We start from the raw sequence: 6,028 nt of genomic DNA on the forward strand, positions 1-6,028 counted from the left end.
TGTGGACCAAGTGGATTCCACATGAATACTAAAGTCCTCTTATGTAACTTGTAATCAATAAGACAATATACTAACCCAAATAAACAACCTGTGACCAAGACATTAGTAGAAAACTCAATAACAGTAAAAGTAGCAACAGTAACATGAGTGATAGTATGATGTTATCGCTTTGGTTTCACTTATAGTTGCTGTTAGGCTGTTATAGTATGGAGCCTAGAGTGTTAACATTTTTTGTTTTGATATATTTTGTAATTAAACACTGTAAAAGTGTAAAATCATTCCAGTGAGCACACTCCAGGCTCCATTTAATGTGTTGTTGCCTTGCAGTTATAAGTGGTGGACTTAAGTGTCCTTGAGTTTCACAAGGGAACATTTATCAGCCCCGTCAGGAGTCTTAGACTAGATATGAGGCCAGTGTTCACAGTTCATGTCTGCACAATATATTTATTTATGCTAAACGGTCCAGATGTTTGTGGACTGACTTAGTCACCTTCAGGATATGTTTGCCTTGGGAAGGAGCCCGAATCCCAAGATTGTGTCACAAAGGAAACTTTTTTCATGCAAAACATTAATTTAAAGTCAGAGGTTAAGGTGAATAGCTAAGCCAAATGAATGATACGAATGTGATTAAAGAATGAGAAACAGTTAAAGATTGACAGTGGAAGTTTACTGTATGATATTATAGCATCTTTTATGAGAATATTTTTCTCTCTTAGAAACCAACACCAACCTGGTCTGAGCAACTGAGAATCTGTTCACTCTGAGATGCATTACATATCTTTAAATGTGTAAACTGTATTGTTTTTTTGAGAATGTCCTAATCTAATTTTTGTTTTCTGTGCTTTCCGTTTGTACTTTGTTGTTTGTTTTTTAAGGTTTTGTTTCACTGTTTGGTTCCTTTTTTTCATGTTCGAAATAGAAACATATCAATCAATCAAACATTTTTTATCTTGATGGTGATATCTCTGCAGACTATTTTTACTTGTCTCTTCAGCCCTTGAACTGAGAAGTTATGTTTTTCCATTTTATCAAGTACTGGTAATTGGCACTCATTCCATCTCCAACAGCATAGATTGAAAATATATAATTAATTGATAAATAAACTGTATGTTGAGCATAGTAGTGCTACATAAGGTTAAGATACTGGCAATCCTGTATGCCCCAGAGTCTTGCCCTAACTGCACAGCTTTACTTGAAGGATTAACGTGAACAAGATCAGGTCAGACATCGGTTTTATTTCTGTAATGGTCAAGTCCGAGTTGTGTAAAGCTCTAATCTGACACCAAATCTGCGGTTAAAGTTACCACCTCAAGCACGGGATTAAGGCGAGGTTGTGTAACAGCCTGAGAGGGATCAGTCACAGTAGATATTGTCGTACCTGACTCAACCAGATTGTCCTGCAAAGAATCAGACAATGGGGCTCATAATATTCTGTGCTATCATGTTACCATCTCTGTATTTTTCCTTCTGTCCTTGAAATGTCCTGATTTCAGTTGAATACAAACGCTCCAGTATGCACAGATTGCATGTTGAAACTGTGCACCGGCAACGTAAAGGTCAGATCAGGTCATACAAAATTGACAGCTCCGGGATCATTGAATCATAGAGCTTGTAAATATCACCATGAACCGGAGGTCATAATTGATTTTATGACCCTCTCAGCATCAGCTGTTCCAGACTACTGGAGCAGTGGAAAAAGCCATTAAATGCTTTAGCAAAAAGCCTCTCCTAAACAAAAACAAGGCGAAGCTCGGTTATGGTCTTTATTTTCCCCGACAAGTGGAAGTTCTTTTTGCAGGATAAAAACACAAAATCATCAATCATAAAGACAATAACACACAAAAGAGACAACTGAGGTTATTAAAAAATGACCATGAGAGCGCACATGAGAAACGTGCCGTATAAGGGAGTGCTATACAGTAGACCCTTACAGTTTTCTTGAGGAGGAGGAGGGTGGTCTTGGGTTCTATTACCATGGCAACAGGTCTCCATGTGGAATAACAGCTGTGGCACAGAGTGTTATGGCGTTGTTGGCCCACCGCCCAGCAGCCCCCCACCCCCCGTCCTCTTTATGTCTCGTCCTTCACCGCAATGTAAGCCCCTGCACACTGTGCGAATCTTATTACACGATGACGAACAAAACAGTGGGGCCCAGGCAAACGAGGAGGCTCCCTGATTGGCCGGTGGGAGGCGGGCCTGCATGTGTGTGTGTGTGCACGCCCAGGGAGACGTCTTACATAACAGGCTAGGTTTCCCCTACTAGAGGGAGAGAGAGGGGGAGATTGTGGACACCTTGTCACATGGCTCTTTGTTTCTGCTTCCAAACTCCTTCCTCCTTCAACCTCCAGAGCCTCAATGTGGAAATCTGTCAGGCACACACATGTGCAGTAATATTTAGTATTTTGTGAAACAGGTTTACACGCTTGCATTGCGATTGCTTGTTGTTTGTGTATATTTGATGTAACTCCTGAAAGACATAAGTTGATTCTTCAGCCATGAATTAAGTCACAGCTCCTCTCAGTTCTTACACTCGCAGCTAAATGTCAGGAAAAAAGACCCTCTTGTTCCAGATGGCAGGAAAACTGCATTAAAGATATATTTGGACCTTCTCAAATCCAGTGCAAATATTGACTTATATTTGCATTTCCACATTGCTACCAAACTCCTGAAGGTAAACGAGCTGCGTATGCTTCTTCATATGGGGGGAGAAGACAAATTAAAGAAACTTTAAAGGACTTTAAATATGTAAATGGTCAAAAAACCATCACAGGCAGCTGTAACTTAATAAAGCGGCTCCCTGTGGTCTCATCTTTCTACTAAAAAGTTTGCTTTTTTGCATTTCCATAAGGTGTTACCATTGTTTTGCCTTCCCCTGTTATACAAGTCAAACACTGATAACACTATTTGTATAACTGGATGTGAAAACACTGTGAAATCATTCCTACGTGCTGGAGTTGCAGGGTTGCGTGTGTATGAAAAAGCCTGCTCACAATTTCTTGTTTGCTGAGCTTTGTAATGAGAAAATTATCATTTTTCCTCCCAACCAGCGAGCACACCTGCAGCTTTATTGACACACACTCACAGAGGAGAGGTGCCAATTAGAGTAGAGAGCCGGTAAAGTGTTTGTAGCCGCTGTGCTCTTCACTCATGATTGAGACAAAATGGAATATGCACCTCGACTTAGTTAACATCGAATTTGGCTGAATGAAACAGACCTCTCGGTGCACTCTGCTTCCACTCCGAGCTTTTTTCTTTCTGCAGCACGACTGCAAAACAAATCCAAACAAGGTCACCAGGATGCAGCTGCAATTACTGACACAGAGAAATTGAAGAAAGGCTATCAAGCGTGTGGCGAAGGACACTGCTGTCCTCAGGGTTACAGTTTATGATCCCATCCAGTGAAGAAAATGCAGCAGCTTCGGTTAAGTGCATTTATTGATGTGCTGAGGGGGACATTTTTCTCATCTGGGTTAGTTTTTTGCACCTTCAGAGACCCAATGACCTCTTACCTTAGGGAAGAAGGATGTCAAGAAAGACAAGGACCAGAACTGACAAGACATGCCTTGTCCCACCGATCCAGACTTTGCATCCTCATTCTTGTGACTTAAACCTGTTATGAGTCATACATCTCTTTCTTCTCCTTCTTCCTTTCACGCTAAGTGACTGAAATGGTCAGAACTATCTACTTGAATGTTTAATTATATAAAGTATATCTTGTGTTTCAGAACATGAAATCATTTTGATATTATGAAACTCTAACTCTGCTTCAAATCTGCTAATTTACAGGATTTACAGGAGTTTTGGTAATAACTTTTAACTCAGTGACATAAGGAGCGTATATCTGATGTTAACCAGAATGATTTACTTATGATTTGACTTCTATTATCATTTATTATTTTAGATGTGCGTCACTGTTACATAATCCTAAACTACATAAGCACATCTTTATTTGTTATGTCACTTGTCACGCTGTTATTTGATTAATTCAAATTGCAAGCCCTTGGTGCTTCCATTGGTTCTTAGATATGTTGCACATATTGATGACAGAACGAGTGAGTTTCCAATTTGCAGGCGTGTATAAATCAAATATTATTGTGAAATCATATTACTCCCCTTTCAGCAGATGCCGGTTCTCTTTCCACACAAAGGATTTTATTAGAATCAGTAAAAGAGCGCCACAGATCCTCTTTCTGCTCCTAGTTCATGTGCAGGCTCGACCTCCTGCAGCCTCTTGTTTCTTCTCGGCTCATCTTTTTGGCCTGACTCTTGACCCCTTTTGGCCTCTCCATTCTGAAGCCCCCCTGCTAACAGGCATGTACAGGTGTGGACTTCATTTTTTACTGAGAGCTTAGCAAAGCTCCAGAATGAGCTCTGAACTGAGAAGAAAGACTGCAAAGATTCCTAAAAGCCACAAGCAAAGCCCACCGTTTATTATATGAATAATCATTAATTTTGTAATCTTTTTTTTAATGTAGACTTTTTGGCACGATACATCTCAACTCTGCAGCCTGTCAATGAACGCAACGAGATCGGAGAACACATGCTGTGTCTCCTCTGTGGCCTCAGATAGGCCCTGCATGAGCCTGGATTCATTATCCTGAAGGATACCAGCGAGACCAGCTGCTTCACTGAACCTACTGTGCAGCGATGTGATTAATTTACCTCCTGATTAATCAATCAATCCATTACTTAATCAATGGAGGCGGTGCCCCTTCTAACAAGTGCACCTCATATATATGGTGAGAACGCTGCAGTATACATGCTTGCTTGCAACTCTACTATGCTTTCCTAAATGTGTATATTTGTAACAGTTAAATACACTGAAGAAAACATGAAGAAAGGAACCAAAGGAAAAGTTCAACCAAAAATGAAAATTCAGTCATTATCTACCCACCCCCTACAGATGGAAAGTCAGGTGAGGTTCAATAGCCCTCAAACAAGTTCTGGAGCTTTACTGGGAAACAGCGCTGCAGCATTCTCCTAAACAACTGAAGTAGATGAGGACTTGCAAATAACAGATTCCACTGTCAGGCCTCAATAGCTGAGTTTTGAAAATGAAATGTAATTAAATCCGAACACAACAACGCTGTCGGAGCCGCAGTTGCATAACTCACAAAACAGGAGTACCGGTTGGAAGAGTCACTGTGTCTAAATGTTGCATAAGACAAAAAGTTACATAATTTAACATTAAATTGCAGTAAAGTTATATGAACAACTGTACAGTTATCGAGAAAGGCAAGTAACGTGTAAATGCATGAATTATGTAAAACTGTATACGACAGCTGGATGCGTTTTCTCAAGTTTCCACATATGCACTCACCAACTCTTCGATTCTACACAAGTCATATGATGCTTTGTGTCACTTTTGGTTGGAGCGCACAGAAAGTTATTTCTGGATTGTATTGCTGGTTTGGCTGCCGGCAGCACAAGCTCAAACCTTCACACGTTACACTGGAGCAGCATATCATATTTTCTCACTTCTGCAGTCAGACAATACTCGTTTCAACCTGTTCAGGAACACCTGAAAGGCAATCTGACATTGCTGATGATTCCAATAGTAACATCAATAAAGGTCAGATTTGAGGTGAATGTGAATTTTTTAAAACATTTTTTCACGATTCTGCAGGTCACTGCATAAAAAACTTCAGCGTACAGGATGCTTATTACATAAGATCACCGGATGCGTGTTGATGCATCTTATCTGCTGTCTGTTTGCACAACCAGAAATGCTAATGGTCAACAGCTTTCATAACTCAGAACCCATGAAGACTGTTTGGGTAATTTACACCGCTTTAAAGCATAAAGGAAGTTCAAACATTAACCAACCTAAAACTCTTTTAGTAAAGACAGACAGATCCATGTTGACGCAGTTGGATTTTGAGGTCGTTTTGTCCGTGGCAAATGTTTGCCATGGCATGCACCCTGGGGTAACATCGCCTGTTTATGTAAGAGTCAAGAGGAACTTGTTAGAGATTAAGTTCTCTTCATGTTGCGAAGGTGTTAAAAAGACAACAGACACAGGCAGAGG

This window comes from Pagrus major, chromosome 22, assembly GCF_040436345.1.
Source record: "Pagrus major chromosome 22, Pma_NU_1.0".
In the NCBI taxonomy this organism is placed as follows: Eukaryota; Metazoa; Chordata; class Actinopteri; order Spariformes; family Sparidae; genus Pagrus; species Pagrus major.